Source organism: Papaver somniferum, chromosome 2, assembly GCF_003573695.1.
Source record: "Papaver somniferum cultivar HN1 chromosome 2, ASM357369v1, whole genome shotgun sequence".
In the NCBI taxonomy this organism is placed as follows: Eukaryota; Viridiplantae; Streptophyta; class Magnoliopsida; order Ranunculales; family Papaveraceae; genus Papaver; species Papaver somniferum.
The window spans coordinates 3,743,420-3,754,766 of record NC_039359.1 but is presented as its reverse complement, the minus strand read 5'-3'; the positions used below and the strand labels follow the sequence as shown (position 1 = coordinate 3,754,766).

Below are 11,347 nucleotides of genomic sequence, written 5' to 3'. Positions count from 1 at the left end.
ATAGTTGGGTCTAGCTTCAAGAATCCCAAGTGAAGTCTTCAAGTCTTAACCTATAATGGTTTTGGAAAAACCTAGGTTAAAGGAGAATCGACTCTAGTCGCAACTAGGACACAGGAAAGTGTCGGGATTAGGTTTTCCAGTTGCTAGAGTTCTCCCTTATATAGTCTTTCAAATCAGGGTTTGCTTTCAATCAAAGCTAAGATAGCTTAGTAATAAAGCATTCAATATTGACCGTTAGATGACAACTTGATTTAAGATTCAAGCTAAGTCTGCTTAAAACCAAATAAATATCTCTCCATTTAGATGGTCTTAGCTTGTTACACACAAATGAAATATACCTTCATGTAGATATGGCTTACCGTACCTAAACGTGTATATTAAGTTGGCTCAATAACAGTTAACCGAAGTTAGCCATATGAATAATTTTTTCTTAACCACATTCATCTAACGCTTCTAGATCAACTATGATGATCAATCAATCATGAAAGATAATCAAATGAATCTAATTGTGTTTCAAATAGAGTTGTTCAATTGTTCACTATTTCACAGAAATATATACGAACCAATTGAATCAAAATCAGATTGATTTGTAAGAATCAATTTATGAACATTAATCCACGGTTTTCAAAGATTGCATTACTTAATAAATATATGTATTTGTTCATAAGTATGAAAAACATACTTAACCGATTTTAGAACTTAAACCACTAAGTTTGCAAACAGGTATGCAAACTATAGCTTCCGGACTTTGGTCTTGTCCAGCCGTTTGCAAACGGGTGTGCAAATAACAGTCCCGGACCTAGCTCAGGTAGAACCGTTCGCATACTAGTATGCAAACAAGGTTCCCAGAATTTAAAAGTTAAAACCGTTCGCATACTAGGTATGCAAACAAGGTTCCCAGACCTGAATCATACCAAAACAGTTTGCATACTAACTACGCACACTGTGTTGTATCCAGACAAAGGTTAATTGTTTTAAAATCCCATTTCAATCATTGAAACATCCTTAGAAGACGACAATAGCTATCTCACACAAACTATTAGCTTCAAGTAATTTTCAAGTGATCGAATGATCAATACGAAACTTTTCGAGTCGACATCAAATGATTGTCTCACAAAAATCATGTAAGATGTTTCAAGGAAATATCCACATGATCATCTTTTGACTTATTATTTAGTTTCCAACAAATGAATTGTTTCTAACTAAACTCGTCAAGAATATGATAAACGTAGCTAAAGCAAAAAGTTTCCAACACATATGTCGTGAAATAGATAACCGAGTTAAACTCAGCTCGAAATATCGAACGTGTATAATATAAAAGTCTGTATAGTTCCTCCAAGCTCTCCTCGGTAGATCTTCGTATTCAATCGAAAAACACCGTGAAGTCTAAAGCTCAACTACACATTTCATCATAATCCATGACATAGCTATAAGTAGACTAGAAAATAAGACTATAGTTTTGATCAACTAAATTTGATAAACAAGCTTGAGATAGAAATGCTTGCGAGTTCGACCTAGCAGTGCTCTAACACTAGTGAATCACACACTTAGTTTACTGATTGATCTTGTTGGATGCACCAATCAGCACTGAACATGTTGCATGATTAAAATCTTACTGGTTTTGTTTGAAATCAGAAGTTATTTAATGTTTTCAAGTTCAGTACTAGATGTCAGGAAGCACATATATCTTCTACAAACATCCTATAACAAGTACACAAACAACCTAGAATGCAAGTCTTTGCGAATTTTTTTATGTTTTTTATGTCAACAATGAGACCTCTGAACATGTGTGACATTTTATCTAGATTTAAGCTAGTGTAATTCATTAGTTAAACTATATGTAATTTGCGAGTTTTTTTTTTTTTTTGACAAGTATGTGTTTATGAATTTCTTATGTTCTGGTTTTTGACTTGTGTATGAAGGTGAAGCACTGGGTGTGGTGCTGGTTGTGGAACTGGAGTTTGAGTTTATTTTTGTGGGGATCAACTTTGGTTGTTGACACTAGATTTTAGGGTCAACTTTGGTTGTTGATACCATATTTTGGGATCAATTTTGGTTGTTGATACCATAAATAATCTGAACATTTTATGAATTTTTAATTTTGGAGATCAACTTCGGTTGTTGACACCATATTATTTATTTATTTTATTTTTTGTTTTTTATTTTGGGATCAACTTCGGTTGTTGGCACCATATTTTGGGGATCAACTTCGATTGTTGACACCATTATTTTTCTTCTTGTTTTCTGGTTTTTTATTTTGGGATCAACTTTGGTTGTTGATACCATTTTTTATGAATTTTATTCTTGGGATTAACTTCGGTTGTTGACACCATATATTTTTTTATTTTATTTTTGTTTTGGGGATCAACTTCGGTTGTTGTCACCATATTTTATTTCTTATTTTCAGATTTTCATTTTGGAGATCAACTTTGGCTTTGTTAATGCAATCGCTGTGGCGGCGGTGGTAGACTAGTGATGGACGATGGTGGTGTTCCAGTGGTGGTGGTGTTCCGATGATGGAGTGACAGTGGCAGTTAGTAGGTGGTGAAAAGAACCGGGGTACAAGTACACCATCAACCTTTATTTTCAACAGCATGTATAGACTAAACTCTACAACAATTCCGAGAGTCACAACTTAATGAATCTCAATCAAGGAATAATATAAGAGTCTTCATCTTTTTCTCTTTAATGGATCTATCTACTTTGATTGATTAACGTACTAACTGTGATATTTTAATTATATAGATAAACAAATATAATGCGGAAAATAAATAACACCGACACCTAAAGTTTTGCTAACGAGGAAATCGCAACTAAAGAAAAACCCTGGGGCTTCATTCGCATTTGAACACTAAACTGTATTAAGTCACTACAAACTCTAGCCTACTATCAATAACGTCGGACTAGAATGTAGTTGAGACTGAACCCACCGTCACATTGATTCAGTTATAATCGCCCTCCTTACGCCTATTGAATCTCGCAAGACTCTGTGCAATTGATTCCCTTAGCTGACGTGCTTAATTTACAGTGTAAGAGTTGCTTTAACCTAATCGCGCTCCTTACGCCTCTTCCACAGATAAGCCTATTTTGAATTCTGTTTGATCGTTAGATCAAGTGAGATAGGAAATCATTTGCAGTAGACTAGTTCCAGTAATCCTCAAAATCCGGTACTTACGACTCCCTAAGAACAGCCTAGATTATTGTTCATCTCACAAGAAAAGCAACAACTAGATACCATGTAATTTCTTGTGAAATCACAAAGTCTGAGACGAAGAACTTTTTGATTTCTATATTTGATGGAGCAAAAGCTCAAACAAACATTAGCAAGATCAGGATATACGAACTATCAAACATAAGATAGTCGGACCTGGATTCACGAATCCCTAAGTGAAGTCTTTAAGTCTTTAAACTTCATTATGTTTCTCAGATCCACTGAAAACCTAGGTGAAGAGAGAATCGACTCTGTTTAGCAACTAGGACACACAAAAGTGTCGGGATTAAGTTTTCCCAGATGCTCGAGTTTCTCTTTATATAGACTTTCAAGATCGAAGGCTGCTTATGATTTAAGCTAATATAGCTTGGTAATCATGCAACACTTTTCACCGTTAGATGAAACTCGACATGAGATTCAAGCTAAAATGAAGTGATTATTCTCCATTGTTAGATGGTTTAGCTTGAGATAAACACAGATAGAATATACACTCGGATAAGGATGAACAGTAACCAAACCGTGTACAATGAATTGTTCAAGAACGGTTAACCAAAGTTAGCCATACGAGTAAGTTTAACCATTTTCATCAAAAAAAATTAGACTTAACTTGATCAACAACCACTGTTAGAGCATTGCTCGATCGAAGTCACAAGTGTTTCTATATCAAGATTGTTGTCAAATTTAGTTGATCAAAAATATATCTTGATTTCTAGTATACATTTAGTCAAGTCTTGGATTAGGATAAAAGTGTGCAGTTGAGTACCAGACATCAATACGTTAAATTATCTGAAGGCGAAGATCAACCGAAGCTTTTGGAGAACTTCATCAACAAAAGGTAAGTGAAGACTGAACAACCTATTTCTCAAGTTTTCACCTTTATATCCATGAGACATTACGTGCATAACAGAGATTTCGGGTCAAGTTTATCTTGATAATCGTTCTCGAGATATGCTAAGCTTAAGAACATTTGTTCATACTTGATGAATTTGGTTAAGAAAAATTTATTGTTTATGACCTAATTATGATTCAAGATTTAATAATTTGAAAATAGTCTGGAACAATGATACGTGTCATTGATGTTATTCGGGAATGTTTCAAATTGATTATTAGAGAGATATAAAACTATTGTAATTCTGGATACATGACAATATGGATACCAGTTCACATACTGGTAGAACTGTTATAAGTACGGAGCCATAGTACATGTACCCAATAAACGTACCGGCGTAGCTATAGTTTTCCAGCGAATTATTGTACGCATACCCGGTATCCATACCATGAAAAGTCTGTTGACTCGTGAATGAGGAAGGTACACATACCTAATATACAAACCGAAAAAGATCTGTTGGTTTCTAAACAGAAAAGGTACACGTACCCAGCATGCAAACAATAAAAGATCTTTGGATTCCTAAACCCTTTTTCGTCTTAAGGGTATACATACGGGGTACACGTACCATGACAAAAATACTCACGAACAGGTAAACAGTACACGTACCAGGTGCACGTACTTACACTATCTATGAGATAATCACCATTTGAACAACTCTTTAAATACACTATCTAGACATGTTTAATCACATTTGTTGACTCAAGGTTAAAGTCTTAAAGTGTTATATGAAAATGTTTAAGCTTATCGTTTGATTGGCTAATTTCGACTAACCTTTCATGAAGAAGTCGTTGCACACGATTCGGATATGGTTAATCCTAACTAGAGTGTATATTCTGTTATGTTAAGCTCAAGTAAAGTTTTTCATCTAACGGTGATCATTGATTGCTTGATTCCAAAGCGACCTTAGCTTAAATCTAAAGCAACTTTGATCTTGAAAGTTTATATAAGGAGCACCTCAAGCAACTGGGATCTTTGAATCCCTTCTTGTGTGTCCTAGTTATAAACTAGAGTCGTCCTATCCTTTAAACCTTTTTAGGTTTAGCGACTAAAAAAACTTCATCTAGAGATTCGTGAAGCCAGGTTCAACTATCTTTATCTTGATAGTTCGTGTATCCTGATATTATTTTGGTTGTCGAGCCTTTAGATCCAACAACAAAATAGATAGAAATCACAAAGTTTATTTGTTTCAAACTTTATGATTCCACAAGTATATATTTGTGAGGTGAATAATAATCTAGGCTGCTCTTCGGGAGTCATAAGACCAGATTTTTAGGTTTGCTAGACTTTGTCTATTGCAATCGGTTTCCTACCTTACCTTGATCTTTGATCAATACGGAAATCACATATATGATTATCTGTGCGAGGCAGATTGGTTTAAAGTCTTCAATTGAGTTAAAGCAACTCTTAGGATGTAAAGAATATCAACTAAGGAAATCAATTACGCGGAGTCATGCTGGATTCAAGAGGCATAAGAAGTGCGACTGTAACTGAATGACTGTGACGGTAGATTCAGTCTTGTTAGAGCATTGCTCGGTCGAAATCGCACGCGTTGCTATCTCAGGCATGTTTTTCAATGTTAGTGATCAAAACTATAAGTCTTGATTTCTAGTCTACTATAGATAAGTCTCGGACTAGGATAACAAGTGTAGTTGAGCTCAAGGACTTCATGGCGATTCATCATACAAGAAGAAGAACTACTCAAGGAACCGGTGGAACTTCTTGAAAAAAAGGTATGTGAATACTTGAACTTATCTGTCACTCAAAAGTATATCTATTCTATCTCCTACTTCTTGACACAAAAAGTCGTATGCTATATATATAGACTTAGATTATACACATTTGGTATTTCGAGCCGAGTATACCTCTCCTATCTATATCTCGAAATATGTGTTGGTAAGCGTTTCACTTCGACCATTTTTATCTTTACCTAGTGACGTAAGTCCTGATATGTTTCAATCACTTTGAAAATTGCTTTGACGAGAAATAGTGTAACAAATATATAAATTCCTTTAAGAATGTTTCAATGGTTGGAATGAGAGTTTAGATTACATAACCAATGATGGACATAAGTATTGTTGTGGAAACACATATGTGCATAAGTCCTATCCCTTGAACCAAAGTTTGCGAACTTTGTTGATCAAGAGAAACCGAAAGAATGGCTTGTCCCCAAGTCCGCGAACTGCCGAACTTCTCATCCCGAGAAATTCTGCTGGAGTTGACAAACTTGTTGCGTGAGTACTAGTCCGTGAACCCAGTCCGCGAACCCAGTCCGCGAACCGGTGGAAAGTCTTTGCCGAGATTTTCTGCTGGAGTTTGTAAACTCTGCCCGGTTTCTTAAGTCCGCGAACCTAGTATGCGAACTTAAGAAGGTTATATATCTGAAGATGATTTCTGAACTTAAACTTATAAATACTAAGGAATGCAATTTGCAAACCGTGGATATAAAGTTCATGAACCGATTCGAGTGAATCAAATCATCTTTGCTTCAATTGTGTCTTGTGTAGTACATAAGATTTCCTTGCAATTGAACAACTCTCTAACTAGTTCATTTGAGTCATTTGAACTAGTATGGTGAAGAAGAATATGGTTGATGTGAAATGCTCATATGGCTAACCTTTTGGTTAATTATTGTTGAACCAACAATGTACACGTTTGGGTACGGTTAAAAAACCTAGAAGCGTGTATTTCATTTGTGTATAACAAGCTAAGTTTTCGATCTAACGTTTGAGAAATATTAGCTTGAATCTAAATCAGGTTTTCATCTAACAGTGGATATTGTTTGCTTTGTGACCGAGGAGAAACCCTGATTTGAAAGACTATATAAGGGGACATCTAGCAACTCTGCAAAACTAATCCCCACACTTCACCTGTGATATTAGTTTGCGTGCTAGAGTCGTTTCTCCTTTAACCTTTGGTTTTCTTCTTCTAAAACCAGGTTAACGACTTAAAGACTTCATTGGGATTGTGAAGCCAGACCGATACTACTTTTATCGTAGTTGTGTGATCTGATCTTGCATCTTCTATCGTACGAGTACAATCAGATTGATCGGCTTGAGATTAGTATCTCCGATAGGAAAGATATAAAAAGTAGTCAAAAACATCTTCAACTCATTGTTTGTGATTCCGCAACATCTTGTTTCGCTACCATACGATTAAGATTGTTGTGAGGTGATTGATTTATCTAGGCTGTTCTTCGGGAATATAAGACCGGATTATCAATTGGTTCCTGTTCACACTGATCATTATCAAAAGACGGAACAAAAATTTTAGGGTTTTTTTGTGGGAGACATATTGATCTTTTGATAGACTTGTCTTTGTGAGACAGATTTGTTTATTGTCAAAGCCTGCGATTTTGGGTCGTAGTAACTCTTAGTTGTTGGTGAGATCAGCTAAGGGAATCAAGTGCGCAGTATCCTGCTGGGATCAATGGCGTAGGGAGTACAACTGTACCTTGGATCAGTGGGAGACTGATTGAGGTTCAACTACAGTCCAGACCGAAGTTAGCTTGGAGTAGGCTAGTGTCTGTAGCGGCTTAATACAATGTGCGTTCAATTTGGACTAGGTCCCGGGGTTTTTCTACATTTGCGGTTTCCTCGTTAAAAAATTTTCTGGTGTCTGTGTAATTTCAGTTTCCGCATTATATTGTTTTATCTTTATAATTGAAATAGTACAGGTTGTGCGTTAGATCATCAATTAGAGTAATCCAACCTTTGGTTGTTGATTGTTGATAGACACATTTTTATGTCCTATTTGTCTCGATTCTATATATTGTTAGGGCTCATTTTTATACTTATTATGGTGTTTTATTTATTTGTAGGTATTTTTGGCCAATAAACATTTTTGGAAAAAATTGGCTCGAAAAGTTGTCGGAAAGCACCCGGAGGACATTTGCTATTCGGACTCTCACTTTGGATAAGGGGTAACCTAATTACTAAGGGGCATCCCATTTCCAGGCAGCTGCTAATCGCACCCCTACCCTGGATAAGGGGTTTGAAATTCAAAAGGCGGGAAAGTAGAAACAGTTCTGGCAGATTTAGGGTTCTTGATTTGAAGGAGTTTGAGGTCGATTAAACCTCTGATTTTCATAGGATATACTCCTTATGGGTCTAGGAATCTGATATGGGTGTTGAAATCGATTAGACTGGGCTCAATTGACGGATTTTTATCACAACATAAAATATGGAAAGTCACGTGTGCGACCTGTTTTAGGGAATTTTAGAGAGATTAAAGTGTTGTAAACCTTCCCAAAGATTTGTATCTATCTAAGGAAGAGTTTAGAATAAAAAGGAAAGCTCAGAAACGCGTAGAAATTCTAAAACAAGAAATTGCCGCAACTTTGCCGTGAAGAGAAGGAAAGAGATTTTGGAAGATTTGGGAGAGATTTAATCGGTATTTTTGATATAAATAGATTGTTTGGGTCATATAGAAGGGGTATCGAGAGTTTGGGGACCTAAGGAGAGCCAGAGAAGAAGAAATCAGAGCTTTACCAAACTCTGTTTCTGCTGCTGCTGCTGAAGAGGAAGAATGCGAAGAACACTGACGCACGAGAAACAGTCGCAGAACAGTGTCGTTGTTTAACAGCTGAAGAACATTAAGCTGTGCAGGACAGTCGTATTCTAGGGTCTTAAATTTCTGATCCTGTAACAATTGATTAGTAACGTATATCTTCAGTATTGTAACACCAACTGTAACGGTGACTTATGTAACATCTATACACCGTTGCAGATCTGCTGTTTTATATATTCTCTTCAATAAAACCACCTTTTGAGCCATGATTTATTATTTTGAACCTGTTTTTGATATAAGGATCTAAACCCCATTGTTGAGGCGATAGAGGAAGCTATTTTTCCAACAAAAGCGGTACAATCTATTTAATTTAATTTATTGCAATTATTATTATGATTATTTGCCTTAGACTATTATTGAATATGATTTTTATTTGAGTGATTGTGATCTATTTTGATGGAGTATGCTTAGTTTATAGACTCTTGATGCTTCATGCTTGGTATTTACAATCATTGCTTTAGAAAATCTACTTGTTGCAATAGTAAGAATCAAATTGAACAAGAAAATTGCATGAATATAAATATTGGATTAAATCACTTAGAATTTGGAAAATAGTGGAATCTTAGTCTCAGTGTTCTTTTAATATTGATATCAACTTTGATTGAGTTTGCTATAATTTTTAGTGAGTTTTCTATTTTAATATTAGAATTTAAGTCTAATTAATATCCTTCACAAGTCTGAGAATCGAACCACTTTTACCACTATCTACAAATCAAATCAATTTTTGGCGCCGCCGACGCGGACTTGTTTTTAGGGTTTTAGATTTATTTTATTTTTATTTTATTTTATATTTTTTTTGTCTTTTTTATGTTTTTGGGTATTTATCTTGTGTATACAGGTTCTGGATCATAAAGAAAATTGAGCCAAAGAGTTTGGTGATTTCATAAAGACTTGGAGCTAAAGATTAAAGCAAAAAGAACAGAAAAGAAGACAATTTTAGTTTAGGGTTTGTTTATTTTATTTTAGAAAAAAAATAAATTGTATTAGGGTTTATTATTTTTGTAATTTTCTTTATTTTTTTTGGACTTTTGGACTTTGGGACATTATTTTTTTTATTACCCTACAGAAGGGTACTTTAAATATAAACTGTTTGCAGAGAAGGAGGACAATTACGATATTGTCTCTGCACCTTGGGTCGTACACTAGACATCGGAGTCAGTGGCCCGAGTCGACTACAACCGATTCATCCCCAGTCTGGAATGGGAGGTAAGATTCTAAACACTCGCGAATCCCCTGTCAGCGAGTTACTGGACTCCTTCGTATGCATATATGTTGAGGACTGAATAAACATTTATTTTTCTATAGTAAAGGGGAAGGCCTGGCCATCCAAGATAAGGGTTCCAATTTCGTCACCGTTCTCTTCTTGCCCGCTTTAGGAACACGTAACCTACGCGAACCTAAGCCTAAAATTTTGACTAGAACGAGACCGATAGGGTAACGAGCTTAACAGGAAAGTCATTCGAAAAATATTGGTTACTCTTTTAAGCATACTTCGAAGTTCTTGACGGCTTCTGTAAGTTTAATGCGTGACCGCGCCGCCTTGTAATACCGGTGAGGCCTTGGGTATCAAAGCTCCACCGAGCTTCCCTCGCCTCTATTCAACTTACGTTAACTAGGACTGATTCCAGAGGGGTTTGCTTAAATTGTAACGAATTCCCGTTCGAAGGATTAGAAGTTGGTCTAGAAACAATCTAAGTGGAGCCATCATGCTTTTTGTTTGCTAGAAATCAATAGGTTTGATTTGGTTGAGTCGGCCTTGATCTGTGTTTGCTTACCCTCCCAATTTAGAAAATTCTATTGTATGCCTGAACGTAAAAGAGACGCACTACGTAGATTTGTTAAAGAGAAACCTAGTAGTTCGAAGCGTCTCGATTACCTTAATCTAGAAAGTCCGACTTTTGAAGAGTCTGTTTTTGAATGTCCTTTGACTGAGGAGAGAATCCATGTTGCTCCGATAACGCCAGAAATGACAACTTTGAAAGTTTTTTTTAATCCAACTAGGACTACTCGTCCTTCATGTATTAAGTTAGCTGAAACGGAGGCACCCTATGAACTGAAACCTGGGACCTTACAGATGCTCCCAATCTTTTTAGGAAAAAAAAATGAAAACCCTTATTACCATGTTAGGGATTTTGAGGAAATTTGTAGTACTCTAAGAATTAGAGGCTTAGATGATGATGCTTTGAAACTTAGGTTATTCCCATTTTCCCTGAAAGATAAGGCCAAGTCGTGGTTGTATAGTTTGGACTCCGAGTCAATTGAGACATACGAACAACTTACATCTGCCTTTTTCAATAAGTTTTTCCCTAGGCACAAAACATCGTCTATTAGGACGCAAATATGCACATTTTCACAACAAGAGGGAGAATCTTTATATAGGTATTTGGAAAGGTTCAATGATTTATTATCCCAGTGTCCTCATCATGGTTTAGAAAAGGTTAGGCTAGTTCAGATCCTTTATGAGGGTTTAGATTATTCCACAACGACCATGGTTGAGTCTCTATGCACTGGTGGATTTGAAAACCAAATTGTTGATGAGGCGATGGAATATTTTAATGAAATCGCCGAAAAAACCCAGCAACGGGAAAATAGTAGGGCACCCCAGAAAACAATTCTTTTAAGTATAGGAAACGTTAATAGGGTAGAAGGAGGCTATGAATCAGATGCCAAAATGTTGCTAT

At 35.9% G+C, this 11,347-nt stretch overlaps 1 pseudogene; it reads right to left on the bottom strand.

Moving 5' to 3' along the window:
* Positions 1–10,996: 10,996 nt before the first annotated feature.
* Positions 10,997–11,096, bottom strand: LOC113354651 (annotated as a pseudogene).
* Between the last annotated feature and the right edge of the window lie 251 nt (positions 11,097–11,347).